The following is a 20,449-nucleotide window of genomic DNA, read 5'->3' as shown; positions in this document are numbered from 1 at the left end:
AATCAAACTCCCATTGAATTTTCTCAAGCAACAAATATGTTGTGCATAAATCTCAAGATATTTTCAAACTTGGTTGGTCAGACCAAAAACACACACTAGCATGTACAGTGTTTAACAAAGAGTAACTTGTGTCGTGTGTGATACTAGCAAAAACTTGAGATACATGTGAGGTGATATGTGAATAGCAATCAATCACAAAGTCTACAAAATTCATCACATAGAATTCAAAAGAGACTATCACCTAAAGAGTTACATCCTATAACTCCCACATCTCCTAGAACAAAAGCTTGCAATCATGTAAGTTTCTTGTATTTTTGCCTCTTATTTGCATGAGATGGCATTCAGCCTAATAGTACACACCGGTTTGAATTAAGTGAATTGGCATCAAGCCTAATAGTACACACCAGTTTTAATTTATTTTGAGGCTACACCTTATGTTCTTTTTGTGCATGTGCTACACTTTCTCGAGCACAGAATCTTATGATATGCACTAAGGTGTTCATGATTGGCTAGTGAACAGTGGTGAGATGGTTATTTATGCCTTTCTCAAAAGGATCAAGTCCGTCAGTCAAATAGCATGTGACTTCATGATTAAGACAAAGTGATTAAGAGCCAAACACATCTTTCCCACACAACATGCACTACAAAGCTTCAACTAGTCAAGTGCAATAAATAAGTTCATCAAAGTTAAACAAGGTACACAAGACATGACATGTGTAAACAGATAGACCAACCTTGTTTTTCAAAAATCAAGAAACATAGTGTCAAACATAATTTTTGCTTTCTCCTTTTCTCCTTTTTTATTTTATTTTATTTTAATTAAGAGAAAACAAATAAATCCTAGAATGAAATGCATGAATGTAATGCAATGCAAATTCTAGAACAAAACAAAAGAAAACACAAAAACCAAAGAACAATGGTCATAGAGGAATGAGCAATGAAGCACAAGGACTAAGTCAGAAAGACTCAATTAGGTCGAGTCTTTTGCATCCAAAACCTTTTAGATGCATCATGAGCATTGGAGTTCTTATTCACATTCGAGTGATTTCCAACTCCAGGATTGGAATAAAGGTTCAAAGCCTTCACCAATTCACCAATAAGTGCCATAGGATCTTGTACTTGTGACACAGACACTTTTGGTTTGTTTGCTCTCTTAGCAGCTTGAAGCTTGTAACAGATAGGACGAATGTGTCCAGACTTACCACAAAAATGACAGACCCAAGCAGGTTTGCCATGCATCTTGTCCTTAGAAAGGGTAGGTTTAGTTTCTCTCAGATCAACCCTATTCTTCTTAGGAGGTGAAACTTCTACGGGTTTGACTACCTCACTCACAGGTAGTTTGACAGTTTCACTCATAACCTCACTCACGGAAGGTTTAGAAGAAGAAGAAGGAACAAAATTTGTGGAATGCGGTGCAGAGTCAAAAATGTTTTCAACATAACCTAACTCAGATTTATCAGAAGGATACTTTTGAACATTCAGCATGTGATCAAGTTTAGAACTAGCAGATCTAGCAACAGATAAATCATGTTCCAAAGTTTTAACTTTATCAAGCAAAAGCATGTTCTTAGATTTAACATTGTTCAAAAGATCATTAGCATCAAAAAGTTTAACAAGCAAATTTTTCTTTTCAAGCTTAAGAGAATCAATTTTCTTCAGGCCAAGTTCTACATTCATAGCATCCCTAGCAGCAATTTTGCAGAGTTTATTGTAGGCCTCTTGAAGATCTGCATTCTCAGAGAGTTCCCCATCAGAAGGGTTCTCTTCAACAGATATGCTTTCATTGACTACAGCAGTAGCAGTGAAAGCAATGAAGTTTCCATCCTCATCACATCTAGACTCATCATCGGAAACCTCATTATCGCTAAGGGTAACAGCTATAGCTTTACCCTTAGTCCTTAAGAATGTGGGACATTCAGATTTCACATGACCATACCCTTGACAACCAAAAAACTGAGGACCCAAAGAATTATTTGAAGATTGACCAACTTTTTCTTTAGGTTTTTCTAGGTTATTAACCTTAGTGAGATCATTCTTCCTAAAATTTCTAGGTTCAATAGTGTATGTACTTCTTGCCTTTCTATTGGTATTTCTAAGAAAGTTTTTGAAATTTTTGGCAAGATAGGCAATCTCTGTAGCAGAGAGCTCATTATCAAATCCACCACCATCAACATCATCAACAGACTTAAGAGCCATTGATTTGGATTTGTTCACTTTAGGTAGGTCAGACTCATAGGACTGAAGAGATCCTACAAGCTCATTAACAGGGATGGAGTCCATATCCTTGCTTTCAGTGATGGCAGTCACTTTGGGTCTAAAGTCTTCAGTTAAGGATCTAAGTATCTTCCTAACAATTTTAGGTTGATCATAGACTTCACCCAAATTAAAAGCAGAATTGACAATATCATTTAATTTAGCATAGAATTCATCAAAAGATTCATCATCAGACATTCTAATGCTTTCAAATCTAGAAGTCAATTGTTGCAATTTATTGATCTTAACTGCCTTGGTTCCTTCATGCACAGTTTGGAGGATTTTCCAAGCAATATGAGCAATCTCAACATTAGAGATCCTCTTAAATTTCTCCATGGAAACAGCGTTGAAGATGGCATTCATAGCTTTGCTATTGAAGCCAGCTGCTTCTTTTTCAGAAGTTTGCCACTCATTCACAGGAGTAGTGGGCTTATCCCATCTGTACCCAACGGAATTTCAGACTCTCTCATCAATGGATTTCAGGAATGCTTTCATCGTTACTTTCCAATAAGCATAGTTGTTCCCATCAAAGTGAGGAGGAACAAACAGAGAGTGTCCATACTCCATGACAACAGGGGTCAAGGATCAGCTCAGAGATTAAGAAATCTCCAACAAAAAGAGCAACTAGCTCTGATACCACTTGAACGGTTTTAGACCCCTTAAAACACAACCAGATTGGTTAGCCTAGATTAAGTAGCCAAGTTGTTACTTAGTCAAATTAAACAATTCTAGGTTAAAACAATCAAACAATCATATCAAGATATAAAACAGCGGAAAATAAATGAACACAAGATATGATGACCCAGGAAACCACACGGTAAAAACCTGGGGAGGATTTGACCTAGCTATCCTCAAGGTAAACCTGAATCCACTATGCGAAAGAATCGAACTTCATACAGAAGGACTACAAGCTCCCCGCTTGACTTCCTAATGCTACCCACCAGTAGAACTTACTGACACGACCACGTGCAAGCTCCGAATCCACGGACTCCTTCTTTCTTAGATTCTTCAATCAGCTACAAGCACCCCCGCTTGATTATCTTTAAACTTCAATGGTAGCAACCAAGTTGATCATCAAGATGTAGATAATATCTCTAACTTGAAAACCCTAAGCTTTGTGTAAAGGAAAACTCCTCAAAGATCTCACAAGAGATTTACACAAAACAGCAATGTATGAGCAACAATACAATTGGAGCAACCATAAAAAACGTGGCTAGGGTTTTGTTTATATACCTAGGGTAAAAACATAAAACCCTAATTGTTTAATGAAGTATGGCTGAGTTGGAAATTCTGCAGAAAAAACAACCTGTGTGATTTTCGATCGATCGAGTCTATTCTTCGATCGATCGAGCCAGGCCGAAAGTCCCAAGTACTTCTGCAGCCACTCGATTCCAACTTTACAATAATAAACCAACTTTGAGCAAGCCTAAACAAGACTAAATACATTGTTTTGATCATGGTTTGCCAACATTACAAATTAGAGTTCTAAATACATAAAATCCTAAGACCTTAGAACCTAACAAATATCAAGCAATGAAAAAGTACAACCAAATAAACAAGCTATACTTTTTCTTAGTCTCAAAATCGACGGGTTAATGTTTTTACATTTATCAATTTAATGTACAATCAATGTTAGAATTCAATAAAACAACGTGAGAGGGGGAGGGAGAGGAAAAAAAAAACTATTATATGTATTTCTTTAAATGGGGTGGGGAAAAAGAAAAAGTTGCAGCTAAAATTTTACAGTTTTTTATTTGGATGATAACTTCGTCAAAATAATTATTGTAAAAAAAGTTGTGAAATATTATGTGTATATAGCATTGCTCCTGTGACAAGGTGACATGGTAACAATATATTGTCCTTAAATTTGTAAATTGTCAAATTGTTTTGTTCTCTTTACTATAAGCGATTGTATTATTCCCAAGTTTTTCTATTGCATACACTTTCCATTATCTTTACCAAAGACTTAGCTTTACATTACAAAAAAGTTTTATTATCTTTACATTAATTCAGGAGAATTCAAGCCTAAAGAATATGAAAAAATTTCAGGTAATGAATGTTTACATTTACTATTTTGTACAACTATTCACAATTAATGCAAAAAATCTCAACATTTAAAAAAAAAAATGAATATCTTCTATTTTAACTGTAAAAAAGTAGACGTGAATGTATTATTGTCCAACAAATGCTTTTTGTGATGGATTTTTTTTCCATTATGCGTTGTTGGGTGTATTCCACTATCAATATGGAAATTTATTAGGATAAAGTTTGCAAGTGCTCTATCAACTTAATTGCTTTTGCTAGCTTGACATATTAAATGCTTAGTTTTTCTCATCTTTTGTATTTTGGATTAAATTTGAGATTTGGGTTTACATTTGTCTTTTTTGTTGTAGAAGCATTTTTTTTTAATCTTTGGTAAATACAAAAGTGGCTGTAACATGTATTTGTTCTTTTCTATGCAGTTTATAAATCTTTTGCTTATATAGACTACTAAACCCTAATTCTAACTAATATAGGAAACCTTAATTCTAATTCTAATTGACTAAGGAAACCTAATTCTAAATGACTTGAGAAATCTCAATTATTGAATTACAAAAACAACACTGACTCTAGGATATAAAATAAAGCTACTAATGATACTAATTAACTACTAAGACCTAAAATAAAATGCAATTATCCAATAAATATTCAATTGACTCCAAAATTAAATAAGACCAAATTTTAAATAAAATTTCTTTGCACTTCCCACACCATCCCTTAATCTAATCCTCAGCGGAAAATAAATGAACACAAGATATGATGACCCAGGAAACCACACGGTAAAAACCTGGGGAGGATTTGACCTAGCTATCCTCAAGGTAAACCTGAATCCACTATGCGAAAGAATCGAACTTCATACAGAAGGACTACAAGCTCCCCGCTTGACTTCCTAATGCTACCCACCAGTAGAACTTACTGACACGACCACGTGCAAGCTCCGAATCCACGGACTCCTTCTTTCTTAGATTCTTCAATCAGCTACAAGCACCCCCGCTTGATTATCTTTAAACTTCAATGGTAGCAACCAAGTTGATCATCAAGATGTAGATAATATCTCTAACTTGAAAACCCTAAGCTTTGTGTAAAGGAAAACTCCTCAAAGATCTCACAAGAGATTTACACAAAACAGCAATGTATGAGCAACAATACAATTGGAGCAACCATAAAAAACGTGGCTAGGGTTTTGTTTATATACCTAGGGTAAAAACATAAAACCCTAATTGTTTAATGAAGTATGGCTGAGTTGGAAATTCTGCAGAAAAAACAACCTGTGTGATTTTCGATCGATCGAGTCTATTCTTCGATCGATCGAGCCAGGCCGAAAGTCCCAAGTACTTCTGCAGCCACTCGATTCCAACTTTACAATAATAAACCAACTTTGAGCAAGCCTAAACAAGACTAAATACATTGTTTTGATCATGGTTTGCCAACATTACAAATTAGAGTTCTAAATACATAAAATCCTAAGACCTTAGAACCTAACAAATATCAAGCAATGAAAAAGTACAACCAAATAAACAAGCTATACTTTTTCTTAGTCTCAAAATCGACGGGTTAATGTTTTTACATTTATCAATTTAATGTACAATCAATGTTAGAATTCAATAAAACAACGTGAGAGGGGGAGGGAGAGGAAAAAAAAAACTATTATATGTATTTCTTTAAATGGGGTGGGGAAAAAGAAAAAGTTGCAGCTAAAATTTTACAGTTTTTTATTTGGATGATAACTTCGTCAAAATAATTATTGTAAAAAAAGTTGTGAAATATTATGTGTATATAGCATTGCTCCTGTGACAAGGTGACATGGTAACAATATATTGTCCTTAAATTTGTAAATTGTCAAATTGTTTTGTTCTCTTTACTATAAGCGATTGTATTATTCCCAAGTTTTTCTATTGCATACACTTTCCATTATCTTTACCAAAGACTTAGCTTTACATTACAAAAAAGTTTTATTATCTTTACATTAATTCAGGAGAATTCAAGCCTAAAGAATATGAAAAAATTTCAGGTAATGAATGTTTACATTTACTATTTTGTACAACTATTCACAATTAATGCAAAAAATCTCAACATTTAAAAAAAAAAATGAATATCTTCTATTTTAACTGTAAAAAAGTAGACGTGAATGTATTATTGTCCAACAAATGCTTTTTGTGATGGATTTTTTTTCCATTATGCGTTGTTGGGTGTATTCCACTATCAATATGGAAATTTATTAGGATAAAGTTTGCAAGTGCTCTATCAACTTAATTGCTTTTGCTAGCTTGACATATTAAATGCTTAGTTTTTCTCATCTTTTGTATTTTGGATTAAATTTGAGATTTGGGTTTACATTTGTCTTTTTTGTTGTAGAAGCATTTTTTTTTAATCTTTGGTAAATACAAAAGTGGCTGTAACATGTATTTGTTCTTTTCTATGCAGTTTATAAATCTTTTGCTTATATAGACTACTAAACCCTAATTCTAACTAATATAGGAAACCTTAATTCTAATTCTAATTGACTAAGGAAACCTAATTCTAAATGACTTGAGAAATCTCAATTATTGAATTACAAAAACAACACTGACTCTAGGATATAAAATAAAGCTACTAATGATACTAATTAACTACTAAGACCTAAAATAAAATGCAATTATCCAATAAATATTCAATTGACTCCAAAATTAAATAAGACCAAATTTTAAATAAAATTTCTTTGCACTTCCCACACCATCCCTTAATCTAATCCTCAATTAACACCAACTCTACATTTGCACAAATTCAATCATTGTCCATTCTATTTTTGTTCATGTTGTCATTCATCAATATTGGAATCCACATGCCACAAAAATTGTAAATGCAATATTCCCGTGTTGCTCTACCCATCCCCCTTTCACCCTTTTGTCCCACTCATCTCTTTAGCACTCGTACTAAATTGCAGTTATTGATAAAATGGCATATGATATGCATAAAAAGATCCATCACTTTACTCAATTATTTTCCATTTTAATTGTTGCCAACTTACAACTTGTTATAAGGCTCAAAAGAAAGCATAACCTTTTAGACAGATATATAATTGGTATATACCTCAATGTTATAAATTCCAATTTTTCCATCAAATGAAGATGCATCAAAGCACTTAAGCACATACTCCACAGGGCATTCTTTACTATCTACATTTTCTTTTTCAGTTATTGATTTGATCCTCAATCAAAAGGGGAAGGAAAACTGGAAAAGGGAGGAACACCTTTTGGCTGCATCTAACAAAAGTTTCGATCTACCAATAAACTGTAATTATAGACCATTGTATCACTTAGGATCCAACTTGTAAGATATTTGGTTGAATTGGAGAAAACAAAACTCATCAACAATCAAAAGCACAACTACAATGAATTCTGAATGGGTGCCACATTTTATAAGACACGAATTTCGCATATATTACATATTATAGCTTTTAAGTTTGATATGGCAATTGTATAACCATCTTCAAAATATGGTATCTAGCATATATGGACATTACCTTGAAATTGATTTTTTTGTAGGAAAAGGAGTAAGTAGCTTCATCTTAAAACAATAATCTAGACCAACAGAAGCAAAAACAAAAAGGAAAAGATTCTCAGTCACATATACAGCTCCATCAAAAGCATGTGATAAAAAGCTTCCAGTATTTAGTTCCAAAGGTGGTCCACTACACAGCATGGCAAGACCTGCATTGTGAATTCATTTTTTAAATCAGAACCTGAACTACCTGGTGTCTAAACTCTGTAGTACCAAGTTTTGAAAAATCATACAAGTTCCTTTTACTCAAAAACTATATACATACCTTTAACAAATCTAAAAGCTGCAGATGTCCCTGTCTTAAGCTGGATATTGTCAAAAGAGCAGTCCTAATTCTTCAAAAGCATGAAATTGCAATGAAAACCTCTTCTAGACCTTATATATACAAACAAACTCAAACCATTTCATTCACTGGTCCAATGCTCTTTACATGTAAATTTCAGTTTTGAACGGTTTTAGACCCCTTAGAACAACCAGATTGGTTAGCTTAGATTAATTAGCCAAGTTATTACTTAGTCAAATTATGCAATTCTAGGTTAAAGCAATCAAGTAATCATATCAAAATAATAAAGTAGCGGAATAATAAAAGACACAATGATATGATCACCCAAGAAACCACACGGTAAAAACCTGGGGAGGATTTGACCTAGCTATCCTCAAAGTAAACCTGAATCCACTATACGAAAGAATCGAAGTTCATACAGAAGGACTACAAGCTCCCCGCTTGACTTCCTAATGCTATCCACCAGTAGAACTTACTGACACGACCATGTGTAAGCTCCGAATCCACGGACTCCTTCTTTCTTGGATTCTTCAATCAGGTACAAGCACCCACGCTTGATATTCTTTAAGCTTCAATGGTAGCAACCAAGTTGATCATCAAGATATTGATACTATCTCTAACTTGAAAACCTTAAGCTTTGCGTAAAGGAAAGCTCCTCTAGATCTCACAAGAGATTTACACAAAACAGCAATGTATGAGCAACAATACAACTGGAGCAACTCTAAAAACGTGGCTAGGGTTTTTCCTTATATACCTAGGGCAAAAACATAAAACCCTAAACGTTTAATGAGTTAGGGCTGAGTTGAAAATTCTGCAGAAAACGCAATTTGGTCGATTTTCGATCGATCGAATCTATTCTTCGATCAATCGAGCCAGACCGAAATGCCCCAATGCATCTGCAGTCTCTCGATTCCAACTTTACAATAATTAAACAACTTTGAGCACACTATAACAAGACTAAACATATTGTTTTGATCATGGTTTGCCAATATTACAAATTAGAGTTCTAAATACATAAATTCCTAAACTTTTAGAACCTAACAAACTCCCCCTTTGGCAATCCGTGACAAAACCCTAATTAAAAGCTCAAAGTTTTACAAGTAAAAAGCCTTTTACAAAGATAATGCTCATAAACTTCAAATTCAACCCTAACTACTATCCATCGGTTGCAAGTGTAGACAGCAACTTAGTTGAATCAACTTGTATATTCCTGAAATACTCAACAAACGCATAAACGCATGTGTGACAGAAAAGAGTAAAACAACAGGTATAACATTCTTGTAAGATTCACACAACACAAAATAAAGACATATATGAATGAACAACTCATAAATATAAATCAATAAGCAGTGAATCACAAAGCAACAAGAATCAATGAAAAAACAACATGAATATCAATCAATGTTACTCCCCCTAACATGAATATCCCCAAAAATGATATACATAGTGAAGCACCTAGATACAATCTAAAAACTCCATAAGCTCCTCTCAAAAAGAAACAAAAAATCTCCCCCTAACAACAAAACTCCTCTACAAGGCAAAACTCCACTCCCCCTTTTTGTGACGGAATGCCAAAGAGCAATCATAGGTCGCCATCAAAAGGAGGAGGTGAGGTGAATGAAGACGCGCTAAGTCGGCTCGTAGAGCACAAATCTCATCTAGTAAGTCCACTAAAATCTGACCATGAGCCGCCTGAACGGTCACGACAGTCTCCAGAGTACGACGAACATCAAAGTCGGTCGAAGGAGGTGGAGGAACATCAGCAGCAGTAGCATCATCACCAACTGGATCAGGAACATCCTCACCAGCAAGACCTGTAGAAGAAGAAGGAGGAGGTGCGCTACTAGACGGCTCAGACCTAGGGTGTCTAGAACCAGCTCGAAGATGAGCGGCCCTCTGTCTAAGAAAAGACACACCTATGGGAGCTATCACATGAATGGGCTCAGAGGAAGGGAAGTCACCAAGATCAAGATAGAGCAAAATCCTATGAATAAAAATAGGATGTACAAGAGCATGTGAGGTAGATGAACTCCTATAAATATCATTCAAAGAACGAAAAAAGAGATGGGGAAAACTAATAGGAGCATCAGTAACCAGAGCGTACAAAAATACACACCTCTCAAGAGGAATGATGTGAACATGAGAAATGGGCCAGATGAAATGACACGCTATCCTAAAGAACAGATAGTGCAACCCGGAGAGCTCAGCAGAAGTGATCCTAGGATCAGAACCCCACTGGACAGAAGTCCCAGTGATGTAAGACAAAACGTCGCTCAATTCGGGAGACTCGTCATATGGATAGACAGGATTCCTAACCAACGGTACCCCTAGAGCATCAGCCACTACTTGAGGAGTAATGGTGTACTCTACGTCTCGTATCCAACTCTTTACTAAAGTGTTGGAATCATAGATACAGATAGAGATGTTCGAAAAGAACTCTCTAGTCAAGGCAGAAGGTGGAGGAGGATCAGAAACATCCAACAAGGGTAACCAGCCCCGACGCTCAAAGTTAGCCCTAATGGTAGGATCAAGTTCATCTAACAGAACAGAACACTCAGCCCAAATCTTTCTCTTAATGTTAAGTTTCTCAAAAAGCTCTTGGTTTTTCTCACTCGAAAACCTCTCACGGTCAAAGGAAGGAGGGGATGGAGAAGAAGAGGGAATAGACCTACGGGCTCTAGTCTTCCTAGGCATGATGCTAAGGAAAGGACAGAGACACAAAGAGAAAACCAAAAGAACACAAGAAAACAAAACCAAGGACAGACTGCAAGTTAGCACAAAAAACAATAGAATGAAAATCTATATGATGCATGAACAGATGCAATGCCATGATGCATGTACTAATGCAGTAAGCAATTAAGTTCAATTGAGATTAAATTGACAAAATTGGCTTGATCAGGGAATTTCTAATCAAAAACCCCAAAAATTGAAAACCACTTGTTGAAATTTTTAAACAAAGTGATGAATTGAGCATTACAAAACATAGCATATAGGTTATAATGCTTAATTTCATCAATACAACAAGCCAATTTCATCAAATTCTACCCAATTTAACAAAAGCCTCAAATCGGATCAAGAACAAACCCTAGAATTTTCAAATTTTCAACAAACTCAAAATTGATCAAATTAACAGGTAAGAATCATGTTTATGATGTGTCCCCACAAAAACACAATGATCAATTGCACAAAATAGAGCTTGAATCAATCAGAAAATCCCAATATGCAAAGTTCGAAAATCTCCCTTAAATGCATGGATTTATGCATGAAAACATGAAAATAAAATCAAAAGGAAGGGCAAAAGAGTCTTACCGGCTTGAGGAAAGAGAAACTTTGCAAAAACTTTGGAGGAAAACGACAAAAATCTGAACTATTTAGCTTGCCTCATCGGAGAGAGAAAGAAAAAGTTTGAAAAAGATTTGAAAAGTGTTTGAAAAGGTCAGATCTGATCTTTTTTAAAAAGCTTCTCCACGATTTTCGATCGATCGAAAATTACATTCAATCGATCGAATGAACCAGTCATTTTGAAACAAGCTAGAGCACTTTTTCGATTGATCAAAAAACAGACTGGATCGATCGAGATGGGCAGAGGCTCACTAAATTTTGAGAAAAATCCAGTTTTGAAAAACACAAACCTAATTTTGAAAATCAACTCCTCAAAGCATTAAACAATGAAAGCAAAATGCATGAGTATGAGATGGAATGCTTTTTCAAAACCCAAAATTTTAAACCCAATTTTGTCAAACACAAGTTTCAATCATTCTCCCATTGAATTTTCTCAAGTAACAAATATGTTGGGCACAAGTCTCAAGATATTTTCAAACTTGGTTGGTCAGACCAAAAATACACACATTAGCATGTACAGTGTTTAACAAAGAGTAACTTGTGTAGTGTGTGATACTAGCAAAAACTTGAGATACATGTGAGGTGATATGTGAATAGCAATCAAACACAAAGTCTACACAATTCATCACATAGAATTTAAAAGAGACTATCACCTAAAGAGTTACATCTTATAACTCCCACATCTCCTAGAACAAAAGCTTGCAATCATGTAAGTTTCTTGCATTTTTACCTCTTATTTGTATGAAATGACATTCAGCCTAATAGTACACACCGGTTTGAATTAAGTGAATTGGCATCAAGCCTAATAGTACACACCAGTTTTAATTTAATTGAGGCTACACCTTTTGTTCTTTTTGTGCATGTGCTACGCTTTCTCGAGCACAAAATCTTATGATATGCACTAAGGTGTTTATGATTGGCTAGTGAACAGTGGTGAGATGGTTATTTATGCCTTTCTCAAAAGAATTAAGTCCAACAGTCAAATAACATATGACTTCATGATTAAGACAAAGTGATTAAAACCCACACACATCTTTCCCACACAACATGCACTACAAAGTTTCAACTAGTCAAGTGCAATGACTAAGTTCATCAAAGTTAAACAAGGTACACAAGACATGACATGTGTAAAAAGATAGACCAACCTTGTTTTTCAAAAATCAAGAAAAATAGTGTCAAACATAATTTTTGCTTTCTCCTTTTCTCCTTTTTTTATTTATTTATTTATTTAAGAGAAAACAAATAAATCCTAGAATGAAATGCATGAATGTAATGCAATGCAAATCTTAGAAACAAAATAAAAGAAACACAAAAACCAAAGAACAATGGTCACAGAGGAATGAGCAATGAAGCACAAGGACCATGTCAGAAAGACTCGGTTAGGTCAAGTCTTTTGCATCCAAAACCTTTTAGATGCATCACGAGCATTGGAGTTCTTATTCACATTCGAGTGATTTCCAACTCCAGGATTGGAATAAAGGTTCAAAACTTTTACCAATTCACCAATAAGTGCCATAGGATCTTGTGCTTGAGACACATACACTTTTGGTTTGTTTGCTCTCTTAGTAGCTTGAAGCTTGTAACAGTTAGGACGAATGTGTCCAGACTTACCACAAAAATGACACACCCAATCAGGTTTACCATGCATCTTGTCCTTAGAAAGGGTAGGTTTATTTTCTCTCAAATCAACCCTAATCTTCTTAGAAGGTGAAACTTCTACGGGTTTGACTACCTCACTTACAGGTGGTTTGACAGTTTCACTCACAACCTCACTCATTGAAGGTTTAGAAGAAGAAGAAGGAACAAAATTCGTGAAATGCGGTGTAGAGTCAAAGATGCTTTCAACATAACCTAACCCAGATTTATCAGAAAGATACTTTTGAACATTCAGCATGTGATCAAGTTTAGAACTAGCATATCTAGCAACAGATAAATCATGTTCCAAAGTTTTAACTTTATAAAGCAAAAGTATGTTCTCAGATTTAACATTGTTCAAAAGATCATTAGTATCAAAAAGTTTAACAAGCAAATTTTTCTTTTCAAGCTCAAGAGAATCAATTTTCTTCAGGCCAAGTTCTACATTCATAGCATCCCTAGCAGCAATTTTGCAGAGTTTATTGTAGACCTCTTGAAGATCTGCATCCTCAGAGAGTTCCCCATCAGAAGGGTTCTCTTCAACAGATATGCTTTCATTGACTACAGCCGTAGCAGTGAAAGCAATGAAGTTTCCATCCTCATCACATCCGGACTCATCATCAGAAACCTCATTATCGCTAAGGGTTACAGCCATAGCTTTACTCTTAGTCCTCAAGAATGTAGGACATTCAGATTTTACATGACCATACCCTTGACACCCAAAACACTGAGGACCCAAAGAATTATTTGAAGATTGACCAACTTTTTCTTTAGGTTTTTCAAGGTTATTAACCTTAGTGGGATCATTCATCCTAAAATTTCTAGGTTCAGCAGTGTATGTACCTCTTGCCTTTCTGTTGGTATTTCTAAGAAAGTTTTTGAAATTTTTGGCAAGATAGGCAATCTCTGTAGCAGAGAGCTCATCATCAAATCCACCACCATCAACATCATCAACTGACTTAAGAGCCATTAATTTGGATTTGTTCACTTTAGGTAGGTCAGACTCATAGGACTGAAGAGATCCTACAAGCTCATCAACAGGGATGGAGTCAACATCCTTGCTTTTAGTGATGACAGTCACTTTGGGTCTAAAGTTTTCAGTTAAGGATCTAAGTATCTTCCTAACAATTTTAGGTTGATCATAGACTTCACCCAAATTAAAAACAGAATTGACAATATCATTTAATTTAGCATAGAATTCATCAAAATATTCATCATCAGACATTCTAATGCTTTCAAATCTAGAAGTCAATTGTTGCAATTTATTGATCTTAATTGCCTTTGTGCCTTCATGCACAGTTTGGAGGATTTTTCAAGCAATATGAGCAACCTCAACATTAGAGATCCTCTTAAATTCCTCCATGGAAACAGCGTTGAAGATTGCATTCATAGCTTTGCTATTGAAGCCAGCTGTTTCTTTTTCAGAAGTTTGCCACTCACTCACAGGAGTAGTGGGCTTCTCCCATCTGTACTCAACGAAATTCCAGACTCTCTCATCAATGAATTTCAGGAATGCTTTCATCCTTACTTTCCAATAGGCATAGTTGTTCCCATCAAAGTGAGGAGGAACAAACAGAGAGTGTCCATACTCCATGACAACAGGGGTCAAGGATCAGCTTAGAGATCAAGAAATCTCCAACAAAAGAGCTATCCGCTCTGATACCACTTGAACGGTTTTAGACCTCTTAGAACAACCAGATTGGTTAGCCAAGATTAATTAGCCAAGTTGTTACTTAGTCAAATTATGCAATTCTAGGTTAAAGCAATCAAGTAATCATATCAGAATAATAAAGCAGTAGAATAATAAAAGACACAATGATTTGATCACCCAGGAAACCACACGGTAAAAACCTAGGGAGGATTTGACCTAGCTATCCTTAAGGTAAACCTGAATCCACTATGCGAAAGAATCGAAGTTCATACAGAAGGACTACAAGCTCCCCACTTGACTTCCTAATGCTACCCACCAGTAGAACTTACTGACACGACCACGTGCAAGTTCCGAATCCACGGACTCATTCTTTCTTGGATTCTTCAATCAGCTACAAGTAGCCACGCTTGATATACTTTAAGTTTCAATGGTAGCAACCAAGTTGATCATCAAGATATTGATACTATCTCTAACTTGAAAACCCTAAGTTTTGTGTAAAGGAAAGCTCCTCTAGATCTCACAAGAGATTTACACAAAATAGTAATGTATGAGCAACAATACAACTGGAGCAACTCTAAAAACGTGGCTAGGGTTTTACCTTATATACCTAGGGCAAAAACATAAAACCCTAAACGTTTAATGAGTTAGGGCTGAGTTGGAAATTCTGGAGAAAACGCAATCTGGTCGATTTTCGATCGATCGAATCTATTCTTCAATCGATCGAGCCAGACCGAAATGCCCCAATGCATCTGCAGTCTCTCGATTCCAACTTTACAATAATTAAACAACTTTGAGCACACTATAACAAGACTAAACATATTGTTTTGATCATGGTTTGCCAATATTACAAATTAGAGTTCTAAATACATAAATTCCTAAACCTTTAGAACCTAACAAGTTTTACTACCACAACAATGTCAAAGTTGAATTTGCACTTAGCACCATCCAGACTGGTTTTCAAATCTATCCAATTTACAGCATAAAACACAACAAATTGTCTAAAATCAAAATTGCCCACACAATGAAATCATCCAAAACGTCCAATTCTCACATCAATAGTCATTACTTCAATTTAATGAAATAATAACATGACACATTGTCTAAATCAAACTTACCCACTTAATGAAATCATCCAAAATGTTCATTTCTCACATCATTTGTCATTACTTCAACATAATGAAACAATAACATGTGCTCCAATAATTAAAACAATGAAGAATAGTAAGACTAGCAAGTAACACACCTCAGAAACTTGGCTCTCAAGCTAGTTAATGTAATCCCTCATCTGCTTCGCCTGAAGTATTGTTTTTCAATCTCTGCCAGCTCTTTCTTGGCCATCTCTACCCTCTGTGACGCCTTGTCCAACCCATCAAGCAAAACCCTGTTCTCTTCTCTATTCAACAGCTCTCCTACTTGCTTGTCCACCATACCAGCCAGTGCATCCTTCAGATTACCACCGCTACCTTCTATCTGGCCCGAGTTGTTGCATTTTACTATTAGGATTCGAGGCCTTGAACTTGACAAGCGGTGGTAATATTCAACATCATGCAGAACAAAAGTAAAATTTTGATAATTATATATTGGAAATTGAAAGTATATGTACTGCATAGCTAGAACAACTAATGTGGTATTAATTAAATACTACTGCACCAGTCATTGGTGACTAGAAAAACATATAGAAATCCAAATCTCTGTATGCATTTAACAAATCACATCTAAATCTCTGTATGCATTTAACAAATCACAAAACAAAACAAAAGCTTCTATAATCTAGTAATATTGCACCCATTATATACATAATCAGGCAGCAATTATAAAATATTTGAACTTCAAAGATAATTCAATTTGTAATACTATGTACATCTGGATTTGCATGTAAGTATCATGAGGATCATAATTTGGCATGAATAAACTTCAGTCACTATGAAATTGGAGTCAATTTCCTAAATAGGTTTCCAATAAACCATATATAGAATAGCTAAAATACTCATTCAATGTTATACAAACGATGGGGAGACAGGGCAACAAAATATTGGATGAATCTACAACTAAAGAGCATGCCTGAACAGCTGACCTCATAAAGGAAAGGTGACTCATAGTCAATTTGAAAAGCATAAGAAGTTTATAGGAGAAAAATGATGAGAAAAGGCAAAATAATTTCCTTTCAATCAAATAAATAAACGATGAGCACTTTCTATTTGAATGATAACAACAGTAATCAACAAATAATACTCCTCAAGCAGCTACTGCAAATTGGGCATGCAATCAAATTCACTTATTCTAGACATATGGAAGCACAAGAGAGGGATAGGGAAAAAAAATTCAAAAGTCATGCATGGCTAATGGTATCCCAAAACAGCAATCATATAAACATAAACTGATAAAAACAATAATACATTTAAAATGGAATATCAGGTTACAAAGTATCATTATCATTACCTTTAGTATGCCCCGTGAACTCTTTAACCGGTGTCATTATATTCCGCATATCCCATAACTGCTTGCATAAAATTGCTATAAATTAATGAACAGAAGACCTTTTTTTTCTTTTTCCTAATTACATAACCTCAAAAATCATATTTTGCACTCAAGTAAAGTAACATCTTTCTCAAAGTCAATACCCTCACAGAAGGTGAACTATCTTCATCTGATGCAACAACAAGCTGAGTTGCAACATCAGGATCCCACTGCAAAACAGAGCTCCGCCTTCTAACTGAATCTGAAAAGCTGCAATTGACAGAGGCCACATGAGATATTCAAAGATCATACCAGGAGTTCACATCAGGCTGCAGCACCCAAATAAATTGGAAAAAAGAAAAAGAAAAAAAGAAAGACTTCATATTAGTAGCAAAAAAAAATTACCTTATTACTGGTTTTTGCTTCTTTAGGTCCTAAACCACTGGAAAAAAAATAGAATACATTACAAACAATAATAAATAGAAAACCAATAACTTAAAAATTCCGTTTTTATCCTCACCCGTTGTTCCATTATATGAGGTGGAAGCCAATATATGTTGAACCTTGCTATTCCAAGATAAGAATGAAATTTCATCCTGAGCAGCAGAACCGCTACCCTGCATTGGGCACATTTAGTACACTATGGCTAAACAACAAGATAAGAGAAAGAGTACAACGTGGAGAGTTGGGCTGAATTCTACTTTTTCATCATCTAAATATGTTCAAAAAGAAACTAAGAGATCAAAAGGGGGGCAAGACAAGGAGAGGCCAACCAGTTGAGATAGGGCTGCTGATGTGTACTAGATTTAAAGGCAAGGAAATTTGGAAACTGGCCCTTGAAAAGATAAAACAAAGATTGGCAGGGTGGAAGAAACTTTATTTGTGGAAGGGAGGTAGGCTAACTGTAGTAAAGAGTACTTTATCTAGTTTGCCTCCATATTATTTCCTCTTCCTTCTAGTGTAGTGGTTCAAATTGAAAAGTTCCAAAGAAATTTTCTGTGGGTTGGATTGTCTGATGAATTTAAGTTTTATCTTGTAAATTGGAATCAGATTTGTGAATCTGTTCAGGCCGAGGGGCTAGTCATTCTCCATTGCACTCTTTCAATCAAGCCTTACTGGGTATATGGCTTTGGGGTTTTGCCACAGAAAAGGATGCCCTTTGGAGAAGAGTTGTTGCGATCAAGTATTATGTTGAGTGGGGTGGCTGGTGCTTAGTGGTTGGACCTCATGGAGTTCGCCTTTGGAAACATATTCAGAGGGGCTGGAATCAATTTTCTGGATCTATTAGTTTTGAGGTTGAAGTACAAATGTTCGGTTTTGACATGATAAATGGTGCAGGGATGGGGCTCTTAAAGAGACATTCCCAGGCTCTATACTCTTGCTAAAGGGAAGGACACTACAGTAGCAGATTTACTGAGTTTGAGGGCAGATCAGATTGTGTGAGAGATTTCCTTTTGTAGTGCTTTACAGGACTGGTAGCAAGGAATGATGACAGGCCTCCATTCTCTTATTTACATATAAACGTTCGAAGGGAAGAAGAAGATAGTATCTGTCGGAAGCCAACAAGGAGCAAACTTTTTGAAGTTAAATCGTTTTATACAGTGCTGCATGGTGAGGGTGTTGTTGATTTTCCATGGAAGAGTATTTGGAAGGTCAAAGGTCATCTCAAAGTAGCTTTTTTCCTGGTCAGCTGCATTAGGGAAGATTCTCACAATTAAAAATCTACGACAGCAAGGTCTTATTCTAGTAAATTGGTGTTGTATGTGTAAGCAAGATAGAGAATATGTTGATCATTTACTTAGTTCTGCTTTTTTGAAAGCAGAACTTTGGGCGCTAGCTCTTTCTTTATTTGGGGTACACTGGGCTATGCCTAAGAGGGTGACTGATGTATTGGCTTGTTAGAAGGAGTGGCTTGCTAGACATCATAATGGAGATCTTTGGAGTGCAATCCCTCTTTGTATAATATGGAAGGAAAGGAATGGCAGGACATTTGAAGACACTGAACAGGCTATGCTGGTGGTGAAGTTGGTCATTACTCAGTCCTTCTCTAGTTTGCTAGAATTTTTAGATTTCTATACTTTTATGTAATTCTGGTATGCTACCAGTACACTTCTTGTGTACTGGTTGTCATCTCTGTTTGATCAATAAATTTTACTAATTTATCAAAAAAAAATATTTCTACTGGAGATATCATCAGATATAGCCCCAAGGGGTAGCAAAATCTGCAGAAATCACGGCTTGTGAACCTGAGGTCAGTAGTTTGAATCTTCCCTTCCTCTTGCCCACAGTGCCAAAATTTACTTATAAATTATAGATACATTATTACACAAATTTACAAATTAAAATAAGCTTCTGCACATTACACAAAGGCAGAACCTACTTATAGACCCCTCCAAGCTTTTTCAAAAGCCATGTTTAAGGACAAATTATAGCGATGTATATAGATTCCCCACCCCCCCCCCCCCCCCCCCCCCCAAAAAAAAAAAATACAACTACAAAGATCATGGGCATGATCAGAAAGGGGGGGGGGGGGGAATTGAGATGGAGTAGCACATTAAAGAAACCTAAGGCTTCAGATACATGAGTGACAGTAAGGACTACCTACCCTGAGGGGTGGAAAATGAGAAGGTTCTGCAGGGTTGGCAAATCCCAAATACAGATTTCACCATCATCGCACCAGATGCAAGTAAGTTTGGTGAAATGGGTTAAATTCAAGACCACGTACCTGAAATTGATTAAAAAATGCTTTATAAAGAATGATTTGTTATCATCAAACATCAAAGGGGCAAAGGAACAACTAAGAGGAGGTTAACATATTGCAAAGTAGTAAACTCACTGGCCCTTTATGCCTCGAAAGATGCCCAACGAGAGCATTTTCACTTGCTTCAGACCTAAGAACAAAAACAAGACCATAATGAAAAGAGAAGCAAAAAAATCCAAAACACAAAATTACTAGATTCATAAATAGTCACAGAGAAAAAGGGGGGGGAGGGCCCATCTAGGCTTAAACCCAATATTTCACTCTCTTTCTCACAGCTTTCAAAGCTACCAAATATAGCAATAAAAATTCACAAGAAACACTCATCTCACTACATCAGAATCCATTTCAATACTAAAAATGGAAATTCCAAAATCTCATTCTCTCAACCAATTTCCCAGGTAGCAAACCAACCAATTATCCAATCCCAAACAAAAAGTGAATTCCCAACAACAATTTATAAACACATCATAATCCCCAAAACCAATGC

The 20,449-nt window shown here is 35.6% G+C and overlaps 1 long non-coding RNA gene across 1 annotated transcript; it reads right to left on the bottom strand.

Moving 5' to 3' along the window:
• Nucleotides 1–17,179: 17,179 nt before the first annotated feature.
• On the bottom strand, nucleotides 17,180–20,088 carry LOC136071280 (uncharacterized). The gene is made up of 5 exons (XR_010632564.1): nucleotides 20,038–20,088; nucleotides 19,807–19,926; nucleotides 17,607–17,818; nucleotides 17,366–17,471; nucleotides 17,180–17,241 (listed from the first exon to the last, which is right to left on the bottom strand). It is a non-coding gene; the product is annotated as an uncharacterized LOC136071280 (long non-coding RNA).
• Between the last annotated feature and the right edge of the window lie 361 nt (nucleotides 20,089–20,449).

The sequence above is a fragment of the Quercus suber genome, unplaced genomic scaffold (genome assembly GCF_002906115.3).
Source record: "Quercus suber isolate HL8 unplaced genomic scaffold, Cork oak 2.0 scaffold_299, whole genome shotgun sequence".
NCBI lineage: Eukaryota > Viridiplantae > Streptophyta > Magnoliopsida > Fagales > Fagaceae > Quercus > Quercus suber.
Note: the sequence above shows the minus strand (reverse complement) of the source record. Positions and strands in the feature narration are given on the sequence as shown.